The sequence below is a fragment of the Lepisosteus oculatus genome, unplaced genomic scaffold, assembly GCF_040954835.1.
Source record: "Lepisosteus oculatus isolate fLepOcu1 unplaced genomic scaffold, fLepOcu1.hap2 HAP2_SCAFFOLD_48, whole genome shotgun sequence".
NCBI classification, from domain to species: Eukaryota; Metazoa; Chordata; class Actinopteri; order Semionotiformes; family Lepisosteidae; genus Lepisosteus; species Lepisosteus oculatus.
In genome coordinates this window covers 1,019,999-1,044,834 of record NW_027168020.1, presented here as the reverse complement: position 1 = coordinate 1,044,834, position 24,836 = coordinate 1,019,999, and the positions used below count along the sequence as shown (strand labels likewise).

Here is a 24,836-nt window from a genome sequence, read left to right as displayed (position 1 = left end):
CTGGCCTTACAAACTAGCCAGTGGGGCCCGTTCAGCTCCAGGCTCATCGCCTGCGGCTCTCAGCTTGCGGCCGTGCCCAATCCGTGCGATAAGTCGGAAAACACCCAGCCACACTGTGCCGGAAACGACGCACTCTGGGAAGCCGCTATGCAAAGCGAGGTCCCAAGATCCCCTGCGGCCGGACACTTCCCGCCCCCCAAAGAAAAGAGCGCCAATCAGACGGCCGGAGACCGAGGACTCGCGGAGCAGACGGCCACAATCACCATTACAAGAGCGATTGCGAACGTGCTTGTTTTCTCTCTTTGACCAGCCCAGCTGCCCGCCACCCGAAAGCAGGAAAGCACAAAAATTGCAGGGAACTCATTCATGCTTCTCTCCATGGAAATCTTTAGTAAAAGGCGAAAGAGTTGTACGAAATGAAAAAAAACCAGAGTGCATGGCTGCACAGCTGCAGGAGCCCAGGCCGCCTTCAAAGCCTCTGCGCTGCCGGTCGTGGTTGGCAATGCACCTGGCCTTACAAACGAGCCAGTGGGGCCCGTTCAGCTCCGGGATCATCGCCTGCGGCTCACGGCTTGCGAGCGTGCCCAATCCGTGCGATAACTCAGAAAACACCCGGCCACACTGTGCCGGAAACGACGCACTCTGGGAAGCCGCTATGCAAAGCGAGGTCCCAAGATCCCCTGCGGCCGGACACTTCCCGCCCCCCAAAGAAAAGAACGCCAATCAGACGGCCGGAGACCAAGGACTCGCGGAGCAGACGGCCACAATCGCCATAACAAGAGCAATTGTGAACGTTTTTGTTTTCTCTCTTTGACCAGCCCACCCGTACCCCACCCGAAGGCAGGGAAGTGCAAAAATTGCATGGAACTCATTCATGCTCCTCTCCACGGAAATCTTTAGTAAAAGGCGAAAGATTTGTACAAATGAAGAGAAACCAGAGTGCGTGGCTGCACAGCTGCAGGAGCCCAGGCCGCCTTCAAAGCCTCTGCGCTGCCGGTCGTGGTTGGCAATGCACCTGGCCTTACAAACTACCCAGTGGGGCCCGTTCAGCTCCGGGCTCATCGCCTGCGGCTCACGGCTTGCGAGCGTGCCCAATCTGTGCGATAACTCGGAAAACACCCGGCCACACTGTGCCGGAAACGACGCACTCTGGGAAGCCGCTATGCAAAGCGAGGTCCCAAGATCCCCTGCGGCCGGACACTTCCCGCCCCCCAAAGAAAAGAGCGCCAATCAGACGGCCGGAGACCGAGGACTCGCGGAGCAGACGGCCACAATCACCATTACAAGAGCGATTGCGAACGTGCTTGTTTTCTCTCTTTGACCAGCCCAGCTGCCCGCCACCCGAAAGCAGAAAAGCACAAAAATTGCAGGGAACTCATTCATGCTTCTCTCCACGGAAAACTTTAGTAAAAGGTGAAAGATTTGTACGAGATGAAGAGAAACCAGAGTGCGTGGCTGCACAGCTGCAGGAGCCCAGGCCGCCTTCAAGGCCTCTGCCCTGCCGGTCGTGGTTGGCAATGCACCTGGCCTTACAAACGAGCCAGTGGGGCCCGTTCAGCTCCGGGCTCATCGCTTGCGGCTTACGGCTTGCGAGCGTGCCCAATCCGTGCGATAACTCGGAAAACACCCGGCCACACTGTGCCGGAAACGACGCACTCTGGGAAGCCGCTATGCAAAGCGAGGTCCCAAGATCCCCTGCGGCCGGACACTTCCCACCCACCAAAGAAAAGAGCGCCAATCAGACGGCCGGAGACCGAGGACTCGCGGAGCAGACTGCCACAATCGCCATAACAAGACCGATTGCGAGCGTTTTTGTTTTCTCTCTTTGACCAGCCCAGCCGTACCCCACCCAAAAGCAGAAAAGCACAAAAATTGCAGGGAACTCATTCATGCTTCTCTCCACGGAAATCTTTAGTAAAAGGCGAAAGATTTGTACGAGATGAAGAAAAACCAGAGTGCGTGGCTGCACAGCTGCAGGAGCCCAGGCCGCCTTCAAAGCCTCTGCGCTGCCGGTCATGGTTGGCAATGCACCTGGCCTTACAAACTAGCCAGTGGGGCCCGTTCAGCTCCGGGCTCATCGCCTGCGGCTCTCAGCTTGCGGCCGTGCCCAATCCGTGCGATAACTCGGAAAACACCCGGCCACACTGTGCCGGAAACGACGCACTCTGGGAAGCCGCTATGCAAAGCGAGGTCCCAAGATCCCCTGCGGCCGGACACTTCCCGCCCCCCAAAGAAAAGAACGCCAATCAGACGGCCGGAGACCGAGAACTCGCGGAGCAGACGGCCACAATCACCATTACAAGAGCGATTGCGAACGTGCTTGTTTTCTCTCTTTGACCAACCCAGCTGCGACCCACCCGAAGGCAGGGAAGCACAAAAATTGCATGGAACTCATTCATGCTCCTCTCCACGGAAATCTTTAGTAAAAGGCGAAAGATTTGTACGAGATGAAAAGAAACCAGAGTGCATGGCTGATTAAGGCCATTTAAGGCCTTAATCTGGCAATTAAGGCCCACACCGATCCTGAGCCTCAGAACTCCGGGCGCAATTAAGGCCCAAACCAGTTCTGACCTTCAGAACTCCGGGCGCAATTAAGGCCCACACCAGTCCTGAACTTCACGGTAAGGGTCCAAAACCCGTTCAAAAACTCCACGCGCAATTAAGGCATAAACCAGCTTCGAACGCCTGTACACAATACCGCGGAACCCCTGCCAGACCAAATTCTGGGCTTACAGCAAACAACCCATTACATACACCGGTGTCTTCCCCGGGCCAGAGGAATTCAGAAACTCACGTTTACTCCGTCATCTCGGGCGATTCTCGCAGGGAGCAGAGATTTCCCAATCGGTCAGAGAGAGTCGGGACTTTTAAATAAAAGAGGAGTCCTTACCTCTTAGTTATGTGCGCGCTGACCATCTCTCCTGCCGATGGGAAGTTCTGCGCCTTCTGGAGCATCCGCCGACTACGCCAAATTTGTTGTAACAGAAGAAATAAGGTTCTTGATCCCGAGATGAAGTAAAACAGATGAGTTTATTGCATGCAAGGAACAATAAAGCCAAAGTCTTGTTTCCCGCAAGAAACAACAAAACCGAAGTATTGTTCCCCGTACTGTTACAAACTTTTGGGTTATATAGTGTTTTCTTCTCCGTTTCTGACGTCACTCGGTCTGATGGTAAAGAGGGGGGTTCATGGTATTTGGCCAGTTTACGATGTTCTGGACAAATGGTCAGTTTAACATTACACCCAGGGGGGTTCCTAGCTTGCATCTGCAATCCTTATCAGTTAACCCCCCTTTCCTGCCATAAACCCCAGTTTGTGACTTGAAAGTCTAAACCCCCTACAGAAAGGATTAAATTCAAACCCCCGTCTCCACATCTTTCTTCAGTATCTTAATAAAGTGAAGGAGCTGCCCCTTCGCCAAGGCGGTGTGGGGCAGAATGGACAACATAATGCAACTCCTGGAAACGAATGCGGTGCTCAGCTACCAGTACATTCTGCTGGGGCTGGCACCTACCGGACTGGACAGGGGGACGCAGTTCCTGATGTGGCTGCTGCTGTCCCTCACAAAGAAAGGCCTGTGGGACGCGAGAAACAATCTCATCCGGCACAACAACAAGTGGGGAGCGAGGGAGCTGGAAGAGAGGATCCTGGCGGACCTCAGGAGGAGGATGAAGCGCGACGTTGCTAAATGGGGTTTCCCCACGGCAAAGGAGCACTGGAAAGGCCTATGGACCCTGTACAGGGATTAATGGTTTACAGCAAGCGGTAGGGTTTGGAGGGACTCTCATAATAGCGCAAATCCGCCCACCCTTGCAAGGATTGATAACGGACAATCACCGCCGTTCCGCCGATGTTTTAATTTTGTGGAGTGTTATCGTGTGAGACGTTTCCCTTTGAGATGTGTTTTTTTTCGGAATAAAGTATATTTTATAAGAAAAAAAAAAGATTGTACCATAAAGATTTCCATGGAGAGGACTATGGTTTCCTGCAGGACTATGCCGGTAGGAGGACCAGGTTCCACAACTTCAAGGGGCTGTGTCGAGGCGATCCACAGTACTGTCAGGACCAGCCCTGGCAGTTTTAGGATTCCCATTCTGGAACATAGATGAGGCACATGGTACAGTTCCACTATAATTTTGAATATATTTTCCTAGCAGGACCTACAGTACAGTACCTAACTACCTGCAGCTACAAAGGGGCACCCCCCTCTTTGATCGGGTTTGGACGTTTAACCCTATTCTGTGTTCTCCGGCGCCATTTGAGGTGGGCGATACAACCGGAGGTGGTTGCGATGCACCCACTTGTAGACCAGAGATTGCCTTCCCTTCTCAATCTGAATTCGATAAGCTACCGGTGATACCTTATCGACAATCTCGTGGGGTCCTGTCCAACTGGGTAAGAACTTCCGGGCCACCCCTGTGGGTTTGGCAAATTGGAAGTACAGGACCTTGTCTCCTACTTGGAGTTCCTGGTTAACTGCCTTTCGGTCATAGTATGCTTTCCTACCCTCTGCACTCCTTCCCAGATTGTTCTGGGCAAAAGCAAAGGTTGCCTGCAGATGTGCTCGCAGGTCTGACACATACTGATGGGCCGTAGCAGCCCCCGTCGTGCTCAGGTCCTCCACCCCATAAAGACAGTGTAGGGGAAGAGTCATCTTCCGACCTGTCATCATCTCAAAAGGTGGGACCCCCGTAGAGCAATGGGGCTTACCTCGGATGGCCATCAGAACCAGGGGCAGCTTAATGTCTCAGTCCCTACTGCTGTTGGAGACAAACTTTTTGAGCATACTAACCACCGTTCGGTTTGCCCTTTCTGCCTGGCCCGAGGATTGAGGGTGGTAGGAGATATGCAACTGGGTCTTGACCCCAAGCATATTCCACAGGGTTGCCATTACTGTAGCTGTGAAATGGGTTCCCCGATCCGAGACCACGGTCAGGGGGAATCCCCATCGACTGAACACATGGTTCACCAACAGCACTGCAGTTGTCTCTGCCGTGTCGTTGGGTGCTGGGAGGCACTCAATCCATTTTGTGAATGCACACGTAACAGTGAGGAAATATTTGTTCCCTCTGGATGACCTCACCAGCGGCCCCACCCAATCCATTTGAAGATTGGACCAGGTGAATGTCATGCCCTTTTTCTGGAGTGGTGCACGGTGCAAGGGCCGTGATGGTTGGAACTGGCTACACGTCAGACACCCCTTTACATACGCGGCGATGTCTTGGCCCATGTGAGGCCAGAATGCCACCTGCTGGATAGTGTCGTATGTAGCCTTGATTCCCCGGTGACCCCCACAGGGTTCGTCATGAGCGTGTTGGATCATGACCCCCCGATGACAGTGGGGAACTACCCACTTTGGGACACCTTGTGCAACTGGTACACAAACCAACAACCCCTTTATAATTTTTAGGTTGTCTTTCACCTCTGCCAGCTCCTTCAGCTCCAGAGACTGGCTCAGCACCTGCTCCGAAAGAGGTTGACGCACTGGGTCAGCGATATGCTGATACATTTGCCCAATTGCTGGGTCCTGTTTCTGCATTTCCGCAAGATCGGTGTTAAAACCCTGTGACCCAAGCACTACAGATTGAGGGTCAGCTCCGACATCCTGTCTAGCCCTGCTTCGGGTAACCGCCTTGACCTCAGCCACGAATTCTGGGGGTAGCCATTCCTGCTGGAACTGCCAGGGTTCACCCTCTAAGGCGCCAGATTTGGCCAACCGGTCGGCCTCATCATTCCCGTCTTTGTCGGGTCCCTTCACCTGGGAGTGTCCCTTCACCTTCCTCCAGTAAACCATCATTCCAGCCTCGGTCGTGAGCTTGTCACTGGCCAGGAACAACTCTTTGTTCTTTACTTCCTTGCCCCGGGCATTTTTCATGCCGTTACCCTTCCAATACGGAACGTGAGACACGAAGCTATGTCGGGCGTAGTTCGAGTCACTACAGATGACAAACTGTTTAAGGCCATGTGTCAGGGCCTGCTGGAGGGTGATCAGCACCCCAGCTACTTCCGCATACTGACTAGTCTTTGGTCCTAGCTTATAGCGGGTCGGCCCACAGGGAGTATTGTCTTGCCAGACTACTCCTACCCCTGCTAGCACCTGCTGTTCGTGGCGAAAAGAGCAACCGTCAACATAGGCCATGGGTAAGCCCTGGCCCACGTTCTCATCGTAGTACCGATGATTGTTCGGTAGCTCAGCAGCGGGAATTGTTTCTGGAGCTTCCATGTCAGTGTCACAGCCGTGACACACTTGGCCCAAAGCCAGGCCCTGTCCCAGGTACATTTTCTTGCTCTGTGCATAACGTACCTCTATCTCATAGCCTTGTAGGGCCATCATTCATGCCACAATCCTGCTATTTGACACCCTGCCCGCTTTCAGTCTCTGGCTATGCAGGAATGTCACAGGTTGGTGGCAGGTTTCGATGATGATCTTTTGTCCCCCAACATAACTACGGAAGTGTTCTACCGACCAGACCGTAGACAACAGGGCCTTCTCGCAGTCCAAGGACTTTTGCTCCACTGGGCTCAGGGCTCGACTGGCATATGCCACCACCCTTCACTCTTGGTTATATTCCTGACTCAGAGCAGCCCCAAGGCAGTGCTCTGAGAACCCTGCTTCAAGGTAGAAGACCTTATTTTTGTCAGGGTAGGCCAAGCTCGGCGCACTACCGAGTCTGCGCTTCAGCTCCATCACAGCCTGTTCTGGGGAAGGCCCCCACTCAAAGGGCACGTCTTTCTGCAACAGCTTGTGGAGGGGCCTTGCTATTTCAGCGTAATCCTCAATGAACTGCTGGGAATAATTACATACTCCCAGAAAGCTGCGCAGTTCAGACAGGTTAGTGGGCGACTTCATATTCTGGATAGCTTGGACTCTGCTGGACTGTGGCTGTATGCCTTGGGCTCCAACCAACAGTCCCACGTACTCCACTTGGGTCCTACACCACTGTCCCTTAGCCAGGGACAGTTTGGCCCCTGCACAGGAGAGCTGGGTCAACACATGCCTGATCTCGGCCATGTGTTCTTCCCAGGTCTGACTCCTCATCAGAATATCGTCCACATAGACCAGGTTGCCCCTGGCGGCTGCATCACTCATGGCTTTGTGCAGAAATATGTTGAACTCCGCTGGGGAGTTGGAATACCCAAAGGGGCATCGATTCCAGGTGAACTGCCTGTTTCCAAAGGAAAAGGCCAGTTTGTACTGGTCTGTTGGTTCTACCTTAAGGGTCCAGAACCCATTGGCCACATCCACTGTGGTGAAATATTTCGCTGTTGTCACCTTGGCTAACTCCTGATCTAGGTAGATCATTGGCCATCGTGACAAAGGAACCTGTTTATTCAGCTGCCGGTAGTCAATGGTCAGACGCCATTTACCATTGGGTTTCAGCACCGGCCACAGTGGGGAGTTATAAGTGGAGTTACACTCCCTTATGATCTGACGCTCTAGTAGAGCATCCAACGTCTGCTTTATGGACTCGTATGCCGTGAGGGGAATGCGATACTGCCTGACATAGGTTGGGCGGGCGCCAGGGGCCGTTGGAATGCGCACTGTGTTCAAATCCGTCACCCCGCAGTCATAGGCGTCCCGTGCAAACACTTCCCGGAAATCCTGGAAATTCTGACGCAGCTGCTGACGCTGGCTTTCCGTTTCCAGGGCATCTGCCTTGCCAACCTGTTCCTGTACCTGCTCTAGGAACCCCGCTTTTGACGGCATGGCGGTATCCCGGGTCGTACTCTCGGCTGAGTGGTCCATCGGAACACCTGCGTGTACTGTGTACACAACCATCTCATCCTTATCGCTAAGGTCCACCCTGCACACCTCCTGGTTGCAGAATCCCTCTATTGGCATAATTGCAATCATCCGCCGGGGGTAGGTGTAGTACACCTGCTCGGTTCCCCCCTCCCTGGCCAAGGGACCAGGGAGCTGCCCCAGTACTGGGATGGCTAGTTCGAAATCATAGAAACCATTGTCAATTACCAGTCCCATGTCAGTGCGAGCAGGGATTTTGACATCTTGTTTTGCTATGTTCTGCACCAACAGGCAGGTGGCTCGGCCATTCCGTTCCAGTCTGGGGGTACAACAGACTGCTAGGTTCAGTCTGATAAACTGAGCTGATGGTTGGAAGAAAACCATTTCAGCGTCCATTCTCTGTCCCTTCTTTAGGACAAGGCGTACTGGAAACCCTGCTGTTGACGCAGGAACGATCAGGTCCGATTCGTTTACTACCTGGCAGGCCTGAGGAATCGTCTGACCTGACCGAATGTTCTCGGGGTCACCGCTTAGAGAGTGGGCATCTGGGTCCACCCGTGTCCACAGCACACTGTTTACTGTGTCCAGCTGGGCGCCCAGTCGAACCAATAGGTACTTCCAATAGGAAGTAGTGAGCAAACTTCCTTTTTCCGATGGAGATGGAAGCTACACAGCTTCCTTTGCTCCAAATGGACCTATGAGATGGGGGTGCCCACCACAGAACCTGTGACTGCGTCACCAGGGTCACTTGACAGCTTGGCGACAGGTCCTCGAACAGACCTTCACTGATTATGGACTTCTCAGAGCTGAGGCTAAGAATTACATCATCAACCTGCACTTCTGCCACCTGGACCCCCTCCCACCACCATGGGGTGGTACTCCTGGACCCCCTGAGGTACCAGGGTGCACAGAAAGGACTCCCATTCATTACCGGACAGGGAGATCCACTCTTCTTCTGGGATGAAAAGGGGGTGTGCTTTACCTGGCGGGTCAAGCAGCTGCTTGGAGCACTGCTCCTGTAGTTGGGAGACCGTGGGAGTGCTGGCCTGGGCAGGACTTCCCTGTAGTTTTGGAAAGCAAGAAGAGACATTTATTCTCGTCCAGAGGAACCAGGAGGAACCTCCAACTCAGCTATAGTGTTCAGTGGGCACTGTGTGATCACAGCATAACCACTGAATCCCCCTTTTTGCTGTGCAACAGGCTTAGGGTTTTTGACCTGAGCCCACAATTTTCCACGCTGGCAGTCCACCAGAGGCTCCAGCCTGTCAAGCAGGTCTTGGCCAATGAGTAGTGGCTCTGTTTTAAACCTAGAGATGTAAACAGGATGCACCACGTTCATTGGCCCGAACCTAAGTGCCACCCACACTCGGTGTGTGATCCTGGCATGATCCTGGGTATAGCTGGAAATATCTATCTTACACGGTTCTACCTTAAGTCTGATGCCTTTTCCTTTCGCTACTCGTTTGAGCTCGCTGAGTAGATCGGCTGACATCAAACTAATTTCAGCCCCAGTGTCAATCAGTGCTTCTCTATCTAAGACGTTTTCAAGAGAAACCTTGATATAAATACGCCTTGCTTTGCCTTTCTGGCTGAGATTCCCTAAGAATTGTAGGAAGCCTGCCTTTTCTTTGACTTCAGGGGCGGGGTCAGCGCCCAACTCAGAGTCACAGCCTTCTTCCAGGCAGGAACCCTCCCACCCAATCAGATAGACTGAGGGAGGGGCTTGGGACGGATCCCCGCCTCCTCCAGTGAGAAGGGGCGTGGTCCCCCTAAGCTCATTCACACTTCCGGCATTCGGTGCGGAAGGTTTACCCTGTCCTGATCTCTCAGGCAGGGCTTGTTCAAGCCTGGCCAGGCGGGTTGCAGTCGACTCCCTTCGTCCAGTCTTATGATAGACTCTGCCTGAGCCCTTGCCTTCCCCGTAGCGCTCACGGTGGCTCTGACGCTTAGTGCGGTCCTGCCTGCCTATTTTGCGCCGGGGCTTAGCGAGCTCAGGAACCTCAGCTGCCTCGAGCTGAGGCGAGTCGTCAACCCTGCTGGCTTTAGTGGCGAACACGGCCGTTTTAGCAGGTTTTCGCTCTGAGGAAGCAGAGACTTCAGCTCCCCAGGCTTTTTGAGCCAACCTTCTAATGTCAGCCATTTTCATCGCTTTTGCATCAGTGTGCATCACAATCATTTTCCTGACTGAGGGATGCAGATTAGCAATGAATAAACCTTTGAAATTCACGTTCTCTTCGCAACCCTCTTCATTCCGCCCTGCAAAATAAGTGCGCCTAAGCCTCTGATAATAGTCGCGAGGGGCTTCAGCTTTTTCGTGCTTAATATGGTGCACAGCGGCCACGGCAGCTATGGGATCGATAAAAGCCGAAAATTCTCCGATCATTGCCTGACACAGCTCCTCAAAGCTATTACAGACCTCCGGTCCTTGTCTAGACATCCACGCAGGGCAGTCGTTGCTCCGAGGGGATCTACCAGCAGTCCGGCTGGCTGGTAGAAAGTCTCTATGCACAGAGTGGGACCGCGAGTCCTCACAAGTCACTCTTGTGCCTGGGAAGAAGCTGGTTCGTTCCCGGTCCAGCACTGCTTCTGAATAAGCTATTCAGGTTGTCTATGAGGGTCCAGCTGTAGGGTCCAACTGTCCAACACAAACACAATCTGTAGCGTTTAGCGTGACATAGTCTTGCAGGCATCGTGCTGTCTCACTGCAATACTATACCGCTGGAGGAAACAGTCCATCTGGCCATGAAACTCATTTGAACGTCTAGCTACAGCAACTAACAATATCATGATTTATTCAGGATTTGTGGAATCAGCACGTCCCGGAGACAGCTTCCGAAATCGTGAGCATTCTCTGGTGGTGTCCTGCAGGGCTTTTGCGGGTGTGTGTTGGTGGTATAGTGGTGAGCATAGCTGCCTTCCAAGCAGTTGACCTGGTTCGATTCCCGGCCAACGCAGTGGCGATTGGTTTTAAATGCTGTCATGAGCCTTGGATTGTGAATAGCAAAGCGAAGCCTTTTGAAAGAGCCAAAGCACTGCAAAACGGAATTGAAGGAGAATCTTAAAGGGGATTCTGAGCGGTGTCTGCATACACGCAGTCCGATACGGGTGCTGAAAGCTTGAGCTACTCTCAATGTCATGCTGCCTTTCCCCGGAGTAAATCTGTTACATTGAAAGAATGCTTCTGGCAGGTTCAAAAAGGGACCCTTGTTAATTGGAGAAATCAATGATTTCGAATGAATTCTGTATGCGTTAAAAGACAGCTATACACAGAAAACATGCAGGACACTGCTCATGATGTTTCCCGAGCCGAAACACAGTGCGTTTTTCCAAGCCATCTGACAAAGATTGCCCACTGAAAACTGCAGCAGTTGGACATGAAAAGTGCACGATAAATGCCATTTCTCATCATTTCTCTTGGCATCAGTTCTGCTATCAAATGGGACGGAGGCAACGGGCTCAGAGAGCAGGTTAAGTGCACACCGAACGTAGATGTGTCCAAGTGTCTGTAAAAGCGCGGTGCTCCGCTGGCGCTGTTCCCTAGTGGCTTAAAGTGCCTGCCTAGTAAGCAGGCGATCCTGGGTCTGAATACCAGCGGTGCCTCTCTCCGTGTCTTGTTGTGCCGAATGTCTCATTTCAGACAAACATGTACAGCTTGGTTCAGTTTAATGCAAGAATTCATTTCCTTTCTGGAATAACTTGTTTTTGAAGAAATCCATACAGCTTGTGAAAGATGAAATCCATTTCTTGGTTGTCAGTGGAAAAAGATTGCCGGCTGCAAGAAGCGCAAGTGATTGTTTTCTTTGACCAGAAACCTGCAAATGTAGGGAGCACAAGCAGCTGTCAGTCTCTGTGGCGCAATCGGTTAGCGCGTTCGGCTGTTAACCGAAAGGTTGGTGGTTCAAGCCCACCCAGGGACGCGTGTCTCAGTTTTTCCAATGTAAACATCATCACCGCTAAAGATGATGGCGCAGAAGGCTCCACAGTCGAAACGTTGTGCTTCTTTTCTTCTTTTTTCAGCATGGAGTAAACCTTTGCTTGATCCTTTGCAGCCTACGCATGCTGACACAGCTACCTTTCTCTTAACGCGCCTCAATCATTATTCACCAAAACCATCAGCAGAATGTGTCGCCTTTGTGGTGATGTCACTCCTCTGCTTCACAAATGTCCTTAGTGACGGACCATTTCTTTCTGCCATTTTTCCGGAGCGGTTATTGATTGCTCCATCATTTCCCTCATACTTTCCATCCCTAGATTGAAAAAAAAAAACAGAAACAGGCTGACAGGACGACAATCAAATTGCAAAAACTCATCAAAGCACTCAATAGAGTATTTGAATCCACAAGTAGCTACGAGCAACTTTGTCCTGGCTTGCATGAAAGTCGGAAAATGTCAAAAAGAAAAAGATGGTGGCTTTTTCATATTTGTTCTTTCATTTTTAGTTTGTTGGCTCTTCTGTCCATTGTCCTCCTGCCTGGCTCTTGACCTGTGACTGTCTGAACGCACACATTAGACTTTCAGGCAGGGGATTTGTCCTGAGCCTCTGTGAAAGACCCACCCACCCCCATAAATAACTGCTCTAGAAACACATGAATGCAAAACTAAACCACAGCTTAAAGAGGAGCTCCAACTCAGTGCCATACTAATGTAAACGAAGTAATACTAAGACATGTTCTTATGGATTTGTCTTACCTTGAGATATGTAATTGGATTTCAGGATTAACTTCCTCATTCAATGTAGTGGTGATTCTTTGCCTGGTCAGTACCTGGGTGGGAGACCTCCAGCGAACAATTAAGCTTGCTGCTGGAAGTGGTGTTAAGAGACTCTTAGGATCTTCCAGAGGTCTCTGTCCAATAGCACTAGTTGCCTTAGAGCTGGCTCAAACATTGCTCAAGAGTCTACCTTTCACAGATGCGCAAAGATGAATGATGGGGGTGCACGCTTCAAGGAGCCTTCCAACTGTAGGGACCGATTAGAGACGATCCGTAGCATGTGTTCGTTTCCATATACGCCCCGTGTCTCAACGGTAGGACAGAGTCAAATACTGCCTCGACACGTAACAGCGTTATATTAAACCGCAGGACTTGAGGGCTGTTTTGTTTGAATGTTCAAGGCATTGGTAAGAACGTAGGTCAAGGGCCATTGGTGCATCTCCTGTAACTGGAGCAAAAATGCTATTCAAAGTGCAGTGACTAAAATCGTCGTCCACATGTCTCCGTTGTTGATTGCTTTCTGTCTAAGAACGTTCTGTTTTCATGTCCGAACGGGGAGACTTTATCATTCCAACTTGAAGCCACCTTTAAGTCCTCTGAGGTGTGTGTGTGTGTGCTTGCACGTATGGCGTAAAAGGTTTCTTAAACGGAGAGCGAACTTGAAAAAAGTTGCCTCCGCTGCCGCCGCCGCCTCGCACTCCCTGTTCGATTGTAGCAAAAAGGCAGCGACCGCGGCGCTCGCTGTAGTCGTGGCCGAGTGGTTAAGGTGACGGACTTGAAATCCGTTGCGGTCTCCCCGCGCAGGTTCAAATCCTGCCGACTACGGCGTCCTTTGCATTTGATTGCGTGCGTGCGTGTAAAAGGACCAGCGCCATTTCGTTTTCGCTGGGACCTTTAACACTCTAAATCGCCTGGACCCGCAGCCTGTGAAATCGATTCTTCAGCACCCACGAAGGACGCTTTGCCGCTGGACACAGATACCGATGCTTTTCTGCAACGAGCTTTCCAGCTGAATTTTCTCGGCAGCTCCGTACTGAACCTGTTCTCCATTGCAACATAGCGGAGGCTCGTCACGTCTATAGCAAGGCTGTGTAGGACCGCATACGCCACAGTGACTTGTACACAGACCACATGAAAGGCAAGCAAAATACACTTTTAAAATTCCAAAGACTCACAAGGTCAGAGGAACAGCGATGACCTGAACAGATCTGTTCCAGAAGTCTAGGTTGACCTTTTTAGAGCTGTAATTGCATTTTTGTTTAATAGAAGATCAAATCTACTCGCATGTACCAGCACCTTACAGTTTATTGATGTTAATTCTGTTTAAGTAATAAGATTGCTAACGATGTTGGACTTTAGCCGGTGTTTTTTAGAACAAATTGCTTACACTTCTGTAAGGAATACGCAGTACGTGCCTTTGTCAGTCATTGCTCACCATACCTGTAACTTTCTTATCTAACTCACTTCCTCAAATGGTGAAGGTCCACAAACATAAATGAAAAAAAAAAACCCTTGTTGTAGATGAGGTGCACAAAAAAGCAGCCCCTGATAGTGTATAACACATTTGTACTATTGCAGAGACACATGTAACATATATATATATACTGTATATATATATGAAACAGAAATAGAAACAGAAACAGGAATCGCTTACTCACCTGGAGAATCTCTGTAGGAATATCTAGCATTTATCAATGGAAATAAAAGCTGCTTTAATACAGTGCATGTTCAAACTCAAACCCTCAGCTGCTGTTCTTGTTTGTTTTGGGACAAATTGCAACTGAGCATCGCATGAGCCGTTACGTACCCTTATCTGTTAGGGAATTTCAAGGGAGGAGTTAGGTCAGAATGGGTAGGCTGCAAAACAACAAGTAAAGATTTATTCCAAGATGAAACATTGTGGCGGTTTTCTTATCTTTTCAGCATGGACTAAACTTTTACGTGTTCCTTATATGCTATATGTGTATATATTAGCACCAATGTTGTTCTTAAAAACTAACATGAAATTGTCAGGGACATTCAGCTATATACAAAGACGAGACAGACAAAGTAATAATTCTGTATTAACGTGGCCTACATATTGACGCAATGATCGAACTAACTGACATGTTCTGATTCAGATCCCCTGCAGTTCATGCCAATTAGAACAATAGCAATGCTGAGTCCTCCCCACCCTACCGAGCACAAATTCAGCTGCTCTCCAGTTCTGTTCTGCATGTTTTTTCATTGCAATTGAGCTCGGAGCTGGAGATGATCTCCATACAGTTCTGTGTTCACTAGCCCGCACTTGCGTGCTAATTTACGGGTTGTGGCAAATGCTTTTCTATAGTTCATATACATGACGGCAACCTGTTACCGAGGAACCTGAGAGGTTTAAAAGCCTCACGAGCCAGGCAGGACTCGAACCCACAATCTTCTGATCCGAAGTCAGACGCGTTATCCATTACGCCACTGGCCCATAGAACATGCGCTTGCACTCCACCACAGAGAGCTCTACACTGCTACTAGTAGTACACTTCCCCATCTAAATTTTCACAGCAAGAAACTTGTGTTTCCTACTATTTTTATCAGGTTTAAAATATCATCTCCTTAAAACAGAAAAAGTGTTGATGTGTCGTGCTGAAATTCCGATTGATTTTGAATTCAAAGAAAAAAGGTTTTCTTCCAAAACACCATGAAATTGTCACATCTTGCAGACAATAGGTGTATTCCATGTTGAAAAGAGAAGAAAGAAAACCATGGAGCCTTTTACAGGTGTGAGGCTTCTTCAGGTGTGAGAAGACCTCACAGTCGAAACGCTGTGTTTCCGTTCTTCTCTTTTCAGCATGCAATAAACCTATTGCTTGTTCCTTTGCAGCCGAGGCATGCTGACGTAGCTACCCAGCTGAACATCTTGCAGACTCTACAATACTTCTCTCCTGTAGAAGTAAAGCAGGGCTTGCTGGGTGAGCTTTTGCTCCGGTAAATTAGGTCACGTGTCATGTTAAATCACTTCTTCTAAACACAACATTTAGTGGTGCTAGCTTTCCCCATTAAAAAAAAGAGACATTTCCCTTACAGTACATGACATATCGTTTTTATTCTATGAATAAGTATAGAAATTAAACAAAAGAAAAAATGGTGTCGCCAAAGAATGCACAGCTTGGACATGAAAAGTGCCCGATAAATGCCATTTCTCATCATTTCTCTTGGCGTCAGTTCTGCTATTAAATGGGACGGAGGCAACGGGCTCAGAGAGCAGGTTAAGTGCACACCGAACGCAGATGTGTCCAAGTGTCTGTAAAAGCGCGGTGCTCCGCTGGCGCTGTTCCCTAGTGGCTTAAAGTGCCCGCCTAGTAAGCAGGCGATCCTGGGTCTGAATACCAGCGGTGCCTCTCTCCGTGTCTTGTTGTGCCGAATGTATCATTTCAGACAAACATGTACAGCTTGGTTCAGTTTAATGCAAGAATTCATTTCCTTTCTGGAATAACTTGTTTTTGAAGAAATCCATACAGCTTGTGAAAGATGAAATCCATTTCTTGGTTGTCAGTGGAAAAAGATTGCCGGCTGCAAGAAGCGCAAGTGATTGTTTTCTTTGACCATAAACCTGCAAATGTAGGGAGCACAAGCGGCCGTCAGTCTCTGTGGCGCAATCGGTTAGCGCGTTCGGCTGTTAACCGAAAGGTTGGTGGTTCAAGCCCACCCAGGGACGCATGTCTCAGTTTTTCCAATGTAAACATCATCACCGCTAAAGAAGATGGCGCAGAAGGCTCCACAGTCGAAATGTTGTGCTTCTTTTCTTCTCTTTTCAGCATGGAGTAAACCTTTGCTTGATCCTTTGCAGCCTAAGCATGCTGACGCAGCTACCTTTCTCTTAACGCACCTCAATCATTATTCACCAAAACGATCAGCAGAATAAGTCGCCTTTGTGGTGATGTCACTCCTCTGCTTCACAAATGTCCTTAGTGACGGGCCATTTCTTTCTGCCATTTTTCCGGAGCGGTTATTGATTGCTCCATCATTTCCCTCTTACTTTCCATCACTAGATTGAAAAAAAAAACAGAAACAGGCTGACAGGACGACAATCAAATTGCAAAAACTCATCAAAGCACTCGATAGAGTAATTGAATCCACAAGTAGCTACGAGCAACTTTGTCCTGGCTTGCATGAAAGTCGGAAAATGTCAAAAAGAAAAAGATGGTGGCTTTTTCATATTCGTTCTTTTATTTTTAGTTTGTTGGCTCTTCTGTCCATTGTCCTCCTGCCTGGCTCTTGACCTGTGACTGTCTGAACGCACACAGTAAAATTTCATGTGGGGGATTTGTCCTGAGCCTCTGTGAAAGACCCACCCACCCCCATAAATAACTGCTCTAGAAACACATGAATGCAAAACTAAACCACAGCTTAAAGAGGAGCTTGTCATGACCGCCAGGCAGTTAAGACCAACTCATAAGCGATCTAATCAGCACCAGCAGTGGGTGATTATTAACAAACGCCGCCGCACGAGTTTACCCACCTGCACACACTCCACCGTGCGGTACGCAGTGCTATTTTTACCATCTTTACCTGCTTCCCGCTGCTCGGTATTGAGTCTGCTCCTTGAGAGCTCTACCTGGCGTTTTTCCATTACCTCGTTTATTCTGGATATTGGACTCCCCTTCTGCCTTTTCGACTTTGGACCTCGCCTCTCACCTCGGACTGTTTGCCACCAGTGTTCTCCCTGGATTACGACTTACCTTACGCCTCTTGACCACGAAACAAAGCAAAGCAGAGCAAAACAAAACGAACAAACGAAAACCCTCACGTCCCGCACTTGCATATAACGCCGTTACGTGCCCAAGCGGTATTGTATGTCATCCTAGCACTGCACCCCGGGGCGTACGGTATATGGGAACGAGCACACGCCACGAATCGTCTCGAATCACTCCCTACAGCTGTAAGGAGCTTTGAAGCGTGCACCCCCAACATTCTTCTTTGCGCATCTGTGAAAGGTAAACTCTTGAGCAAACTCTGAACCAGCTCTAAGGAAACTAATCCGATTAGACGTTACTTTGACTCATCCTTTAAGGGACCCTTGTTAATTGGAGAAATCAATGATTTCGAATGAATTCTGTATGCGTTAAAAGACAGCTATACACAGAAAACATGCAGGACACTGCTCATGATGTTTCCCGAGCCGAAACACAGTGCGTTTTTCCAAGCCATTTGACAAAGCCCGCCCACTGAAAACTGCAGCAGATCGTGTAAAGGCGTTCAACTTTGTAACTACTGCACGCACAGGAAGCAGAATAAATTCCTCTTTTCAAACTGTCAAAGGTTTGCTGCAGGACATCGCACAATCTCTTTTGAACGGGGACAAACGATTTCTTATGGGGCGCAGTAAGTACAGACGTTTATAAAGCTCCACTCATGCCGACGATGCAGCATGAAGAAGCGCAACCTAACGTTTGACAGACAAAAGCCGGGCGCCGCTACAAGCAATATGAAATCAAACTGACAGCACACGGCGTTTCGCGCTGACTCAAAAGTGATCTCGACAGACGCTGTTCTCTGCATAACGCTGAAAGAGCTAAAGAGCGTTTCTGTTGAAACGTAACAAGCTTGTTTCTTTCTATCATGATGTCACCATGACAAAATCTGTCTTTAAACACCTTGCTCAGTCTCTGACGAGACTGTCAAAAATTGCTTTCGCCGATTGTATTGCAAACCGGCGGAAGCGGGGTATTGGGAAAAGTTTTCAACTAGCAATAATCGCGCCTCGGCTAAACCTCACAGGCTACGATACTGCCACTGCGCAAAGCTGACGGTTGCCAGGCAACCGCGGGGATCCTACGGAAATCGTTATCAATCGTCTCATGGCATGTCGTTGCTGTAACGCTTCATATTTGTCGTCTTCTTCTTCTAGCTTGAGGTTTTGAAGAATTTCATGACAGACAAGGGCTCCGTCGGAAACAAAGGGCGTTGTGAGAAAACCGTTGCTTATTTTCAGCAGCAGAAATACAACCCTTTAAATACAAGATGACAGAACAATGACGAAGGGCATGCCGGGAGGAACTCATGCACTACAGAGGAAAGGGGGCGGGCACGTACAGTTCACATTCAAGCCACAAGTACTCTTCTCGGATGTTGCATAAACAAATCCTAACGTCCTGAAAGCATTGCAGCATGTTTGTGTCCCACTTCCCGTGGTTGCAGGACGACTGACACGAACGGACAAACACAATCTGTGGCGTTTAGCGTGACATAGTCTTGCAGGCATCGTGCTGTCTCACTGCAATACTATACCGCTGGAGGAAACAGCCCGGGTTCGATGAGCCTTGGAATGTGACTAGGAAAGTGAAGCCTTTTGAAAGAGGTAAAACACTGCTCAAAGGAACTGAGGGAGAATCTTACAGGGGATTCTGAGCGGTGTCTAAATAAATAAATTCTTCAGTGTCTGCGGATGGCATTTTGCAGCTGGAAACAGATGTCGACGCTTTTTGAACAGAGCACCAAAAAAGCGTCTTTTTTGAAGGTACAGGTATTGAGCATTGGTGGTTCAGTGGAAGAATTCTTGCCTGCCAAGTAAGAGGCTCGGGTTCGATTCCTGGCCAATGCAGTGGCTTTTGCATGCTCACCACTATACCACCAACACACGCCCACAGGATCCCAGCAGGACACCACCAGAGAATGCTCACGATTTCGGAAGCTGTCTCCGGGATGTTCTGATTCCACACATCCTGAATAAATCATGATATTGTTAGTTGCTGTAGCTAGACGTTCAAATGAGTTTCATGGCCAGATGGACTGTTTCCTCCAGTGGTATAGTATTGCAGTGAGACAGCACGATGCCTGCAAGACTATGTCACGCTAAACGCCACAGATTGTGTTTGTCCAAATTTGAACTTTCACAAAAGCATGCTAGCAGACAAATGCGCCTCAGAGGACTTAAGGCTGGCTGTTATATGCTGGAATTACCTTTTTTTGACGCTCTTACGAATGCGATGTCAACGAAAACAGAACAAAGCACAAAAAAACCCTCAAGTCCTGCAGTTGGATAGAATGCCGTTACACGTCCAAGCCGTATTTGACTTCATCCTACCATTGCAACACGGGGCGTATATGGAAACGAGCACACGCTACGAATTGTCTCTAATCAGTCCCTACAGTTGTAAGGCGCCTGGAAGCATGCACCCCCATCATTAATCTTTGCGCATCTGTGCAAGGTAAACTCTGGAGCAGTCTTTGAAACGGCTCAAAGGAAACACGTGATTGATTCCATGTGCATCTGGGGTTCATATCTTATTTACATTTAATTCAAGGGAAAGGCTTGGGTCAGTTTCAGATGGCCTCCAACAGCGAGATTCAAGCGCCCCACCTTCAGCCCAATCTGCGCCACCAGAACGCCAACGGCTCCTCTGTGCTCCGGGGTGCGGTTGTGACCCCGTAACCTAAAGTGTTGGTGGCAGACAAATGGAGACTAACAGGTGACGTCCTAGGACATGACTACATTGTGACACTCGGTGGGGATGGTGACCATTGCTTGGAAAAGAGTGCGAGGCCCCTTTAGAAAAACATTTTGTTAACAGGCATTCTGCCTCAGCCTAAACACCTATAGCTTGAAAAGCGCATGCTATTAGACAGGCACCTCTGCAAGACCTTAAGAGTCTCTTAAACTAGTGATAGTAAGGTGTTCCCAATGGGCGATGTTCGGCTTTCAAATCATCTCTCCTTGGAAGCGCCGAGATGCAGCTGTTTAAGGCTTAGAAGCACCTGACTGTTTCACTACCTAGCTGATCACTGTCAGTCAGGGAGCTCAGAGGTGAAAAGCCTGTCTGAGAGACAATTCGCCGTCGATCAGTTCAATATGTTCCGTACCAGCTCGGCGCACCTGAGATCATCTTGGTAGCCGTGTAGCTCAGATGATTGAGAGCGTGTGTGTGTGTACCACCGTGATTGGATGCCGGTCCTTCTCAGGTCACAGTAAACCTTCTGCTGCCTAACTTCCCTTATTTTTGGGGATCCCTTTGAAAAAGCAAAGGAAAAAAAAACTGTCTCTTCATCAGCGTGATCAACCTCACCCAGTGTGGCGCAGTGGCCTAATGGCTAAGGCACTGGCACTCTAAGCCAGGGATTGTGGGTTCGAGTCCCATCTGGGGTGCTCCTGTCCCCTTTTGAGAGTACAAATGTCCTTGCAATTTGCAAAGCTACAACCCCACCTTACTCAGTGAGCGGCTCTGCTTTTCTCTCACATACAGTTGGAAGAAAAACTTTTGTAAACAGCCCTTCGGAATGATGTGGATTTCTGCATGAATGGCTCCTAACATGTGATCTTATCTTTATCTAAGTCATAATAATCAATAAAGAGAGTCTGATTTAACAAACAACACACGCCCAACATTTGACATTGCTGTTTTAACAAATGTTTTAAACAATCAAGGTCATTGATGGAAAAAGTACGTGAACCCTTATATTAAGGAGCTAGTGGAACCTCCTTTATTGACAAAAACCTCAACCCCCACTTTCTGTAGCGGCTGGTCAGACCTGAGCAGCGGTTAGGAGGTATTTTGGCCTATTCCTCTATGCAAAACTGTTTCAGTTCATGTATATTTTTGGGATGTCTTGCGCTGAACGGCCTGCTTCAGATCATGCCACAGCACTTCAATGGGATTGGGGTCAGGACTCTTACTTGGCCATCCCAAAATACGGAATTTCTTCTGTTTCAGCCACTCTGTTGTTGATGTACTCCTTTATTTTTGTCATGCTGCATGACCCAGCGTCTTTCGAGTTTTAGATCACAGGCAGACACCCTGACATTCTGCTGTAGAATTTCCTGATACATCTTGGAATTCATCGGTCCCTCGATGATTGCAAGCCGTACAGCCTCCGCCATGCTTCCCAGGTGGGATGAGGTTTTGGAGTTGGTATGCAGTGTTTTGTTATCTCCAAACATAACGCTGTGCACATTTACCAACAAGTTCAACTTTTGTCACGTCTGTCCACAGAACATTGTTCCAGGAGTTGCTGTGGAACATCCATGTGGTCTTTAGCAAACTTGAGAGGGGCAGTGGTGGTTTTTTTGTTGGGGAGAGCAGTGGTTTCCTCCGTGGTGACCTCGGATGATCACCACTCCTGTTCAGATTTCTTCTTATGGTGGACTCATGAACACAGACGTAAGACAAAGTCAACCACCTGTTCGCTAGATCCCATCCCCACTCAGCTAGTCAAAGATTCCCTCGAAGGACTGGCAGGACCTATAATTAGTATGATGAATGCATCGCTTGCGTCAGGTGTTGTACCTGATCAATTTAAGGTAGCAGTTGTTAGACCGCTCCTTAAGAAGTCAAATTTGGATCCACAAGTTCTTAACAACTACAGGCCTGTCTCAAAGGTCCCATTTCAATCTAAAAGTCTTGAGAGAATAGTTGTTGCCCAACGTCAATCGTATCTGGATTCAAATAATATAATTGAGAAATTTCAGTCTGGTTTCTGAAACTGCATTAACGAGAGTCGTAAATGATATTCTCTTAGCTACTGATGCGGGGAATGCAACAGTGCTTGTGCTTCTAGATCTTAGAGCTGCCTTTGACACGGTTGACCTCTCTGTTTTGTTACACAGGCTTGAGTTTGAGGTTGGCTTATCTGGAACCGTCCTTCAGTGGTTTACTTCACATTTTACTCATCGTTTTCATTATGTTCAAATATCTAATAATTGTACTGCTTCATCAACGTCACCAGTTCAATTTGGGGTACCAGATGGATCAGTGCCGGGACCAATATTGCTCTCTCTCTCTACATGCTGCTGCTAGGTAGGATAATAAGAAAAAATAATATGAACTTTCATTCATATGCTGATGACACTCAAATAAACATTTTGTTTCCACCAAATGACAACTCTTCTATTATCACTTTAGTTAAATGCATTAATGAAGGAAAGACTTGGATGTGTGAAAACTTTTTGTAACTCAACTCTGAGAAAACTGAGGATCTGTTGATCGGAGGCAACAATACTGATAGGACTACTATAACTTCAGCACTTAACTCAGAGGATTTAAACATTTGCCTCAAAGAGACAGCACGTAACCTAGGCGGCATATTAGACACAAGGCTTTTAACAACTTGCATTGTTAAGTGCCTTGGGACAACCTTGTTGTGAAAGGCGCTATATAGAAATACATTGATTTGAACTGAATTGACAATGTAAAATGTTGTGTGTTGTTTGTTAAACAAGACTGTCTTTATTTATTATTATGCGTCAGATGAAGATCAGATCACATTTTAAGAGCCATTCATGTAGAAATCCAGATCATTCGTGTTTTAAAAGTCGCGGGAAAAGCGAAACGGGTGCTTTTCCTTTGTTGCGCAGACACACGATGACACCGTAGGCGGCAGGACTCGAAGCTTCGCAGGGAGACCCCGACGGCTTTCTAATCCATCGCCCTAACCACTCGGCCACGGCTGCAGCGCGCGCGGCTTTCTTGATACAGTCTAACATAGAGTGCCGGGCGGCGGTGGAAACCTTTTTCAAAGTCGCTTTTGGTTTAACAACAACAAAAAAAAAATTTCACAAAATGCATGCTAGCAGACAAATGCGCCTCGGAGAACTTAAGGCTGGCTTCAAGTTGGAATGATAGTCTCCCCGTCCGGTCAGGAAAAGGGAACTTTGTTAGACAGAAAGAAGGAAGTAACAATAACGGAGAATTGTGTGCAAGGATTTTAGAAGCTGCGCAGCCCTGCAGTTTCAATAGCCCTTTTATTCGTGTTAGATGCTGGAATTGCCTTTTTTTGACGCTCTTACGAATGCGATGTCAACGAAAACAGAACAAAGCACAAAAAACCCTCAAGTCCTGCAGTTGGATAGTTGGATAGAATGCCGTTACGCGTCCAAGACGTATTTTCAAGACGTGATTCCCTGAGTCCCAAAAATTTGTAAGTTCTTTGGATGATCTGTGGACCGATCTTTCACGATGAAGAATTCCTTAAGAAGAATAGATCTCGGCCCACCATCCCAATGCCTCCATCTCAAAACAGCAACCTCCCACTGCCCTTAATCTGCAAGGCAGTCCTTTCAAGTGCGATGATGACGCCGGGACCTTCGTTGCCTATTGTACGAGCTGAACTTTTGTGCTCATCAATTCAACGCTCTTTCCATCAACTCATCTTGTCTTTTGACGCTTCGTGTTTTGTGCTCCTTTGACTATCGGCATATCGGGTGACTGCAAACACTGAAGTTCTTGCTTACGGAGTGTGGAACAGTGTTTTCAAGTGATCGCTGTTCTGTCATGTTGACGCCGAGTGAATCTTTCTTTGGCAACATGGGCAGGCTGACAGCAAAAGTAATGGCAAATTTCTTGACTTATTTCTGAATATGAATGTTCTTTAGAAAAGGGATGCGGCGTTGCTTCTCCCCCGTGTAAAGGTCACGCATTCCAGACGTGGTTATGAGCGAACAGTTGCCGCAAGTGTTTGAAAAGAGCAAGCAGCCATGCCCCGTGTGAGGATCAAACTCAGGACCTTCAGATAAAGAGACTGATGCGCTACCAACTACGCCAACGAGGCCAGCTGCAGTGCACAGCCGGAAAGTTTGCCTCATATGGATTTCAGTCGCCCGTTCCCTAATCTTCAGACGCCCTCTGCTGGATGTTGCATTTGCCTTTTGATCTCACCGATACTTTTTTGGTCTGTTTCTGTTGCGAGTCTGTTTTTCAGATCTCACCTAGCACAAGTCTCTCTGGCTGAAGTGGCCTCTCTGCTTCAGCATCGTGCCCTCACTCAGCCATTAAAAACGTCACTCGGACTTCTGACATGCTGACATGAAATGTCAAGAGAGAGTGGCGGAGACGCTTAAGGCAGAGAGAAGATGAAGAGGGGGCGTGGCTGTGAAATGATTGACAGCTGCATGACGCTCTCCATGCAAGGTGTGACCACAGGCTAAAGGACACCTTTCGGCACATCAAGCTCTAAGCACACACCTGGAGGACGTGGGAAACGATCCCGCTACCTCTCGCATGCAAAGCGAGCGCCGTACCATGCAAGCTAACCCCCCTCGCTGGGGCTCATGCCTCGGTGTCGCCTAGTGCCGCTTGTTCCCCTCTTACCGGGTGCAGTTCACTGCCCTTCGTCTGCAAGGCAGTCGTGTAATTGCGGCTTTCTTGACTTATTGATGAAGGTCTGACTGGACGAGCGAATGACGCCTCTCCCCCGTCCTCAAGCTCGCTGACAGGATAAAATAGAAAGTGCTGCTGTGGCTCATTGGTTTAGGGGTATGATTCTCACTTAGGGTGTGGGAGGTCCCGGGTTCAACTCCCGGCTGAGCCCTTGTGTGCTCTTTTTGTCCTCGTGACTGGGAACTGATATCCACATCACCTTGCAGCATCTGCTTATGGCAAATGATGGAATGTGACTAATGACTGAACGAGCCTGG

General features: G+C 48.7%; 10 non-coding genes across 10 annotated transcripts; 3 read left to right on the top strand and 7 right to left on the bottom strand.

Annotated features, from left to right (window-relative positions):
- Positions 1–321: 321 nt before the first annotated feature.
- LOC138230322 (U5 spliceosomal RNA) lies at positions 322–436 on the bottom strand. Its single transcript, XR_011186352.1, has one exon. It is a non-coding gene; the product is annotated as a U5 spliceosomal RNA (small nuclear RNA).
- A 391-nt stretch (positions 437–827) lies between these two features.
- Positions 828–943, bottom strand: LOC138230270 (U5 spliceosomal RNA). Its single transcript, XR_011186300.1, has one exon. It is a non-coding gene; the product is annotated as a U5 spliceosomal RNA (small nuclear RNA).
- A 393-nt stretch (positions 944–1,336) lies between these two features.
- Positions 1,337–1,451, bottom strand: LOC138230303 (U5 spliceosomal RNA). Its single transcript, XR_011186333.1, has one exon. It is a non-coding gene; the product is annotated as a U5 spliceosomal RNA (small nuclear RNA).
- Positions 1,452–1,842: 391 nt separating this feature from the next.
- On the bottom strand, positions 1,843–1,959 carry LOC138230272 (U5 spliceosomal RNA). Its single transcript, XR_011186302.1, has one exon. It is a non-coding gene; the product is annotated as a U5 spliceosomal RNA (small nuclear RNA).
- Positions 1,960–2,353: 394 nt separating this feature from the next.
- On the bottom strand, positions 2,354–2,467 carry LOC138230258 (U5 spliceosomal RNA). Its single transcript, XR_011186288.1, has one exon. It is a non-coding gene; the product is annotated as a U5 spliceosomal RNA (small nuclear RNA).
- Positions 2,468–11,587: 9,120 nt separating this feature from the next.
- trnan-guu (transfer RNA asparagine (anticodon GUU)) lies at positions 11,588–11,661 on the top strand. Its single transcript has one exon. It is a non-coding gene; the product is annotated as a tRNA-Asn (tRNA).
- Positions 11,662–13,197: 1,536 nt separating this feature from the next.
- Positions 13,198–13,279, top strand: trnas-uga (transfer RNA serine (anticodon UGA)). Its single transcript has one exon. It is a non-coding gene; the product is annotated as a tRNA-Ser (tRNA).
- Positions 13,280–14,839: 1,560 nt separating this feature from the next.
- Positions 14,840–14,912, bottom strand: trnar-ucg (transfer RNA arginine (anticodon UCG)). Its single transcript has one exon. It is a non-coding gene; the product is annotated as a tRNA-Arg (tRNA).
- Positions 14,913–16,071: 1,159 nt separating this feature from the next.
- trnan-guu (transfer RNA asparagine (anticodon GUU)) lies at positions 16,072–16,145 on the top strand. Its single transcript has one exon. It is a non-coding gene; the product is annotated as a tRNA-Asn (tRNA).
- A 1,948-nt stretch (positions 16,146–18,093) lies between these two features.
- LOC138230180 (U4 spliceosomal RNA) lies at positions 18,094–18,235 on the bottom strand. The gene has a single exon (XR_011186216.1). It is a non-coding gene; the product is annotated as a U4 spliceosomal RNA (small nuclear RNA).
- Positions 18,236–24,836: the final 6,601 nt, after the last annotated feature.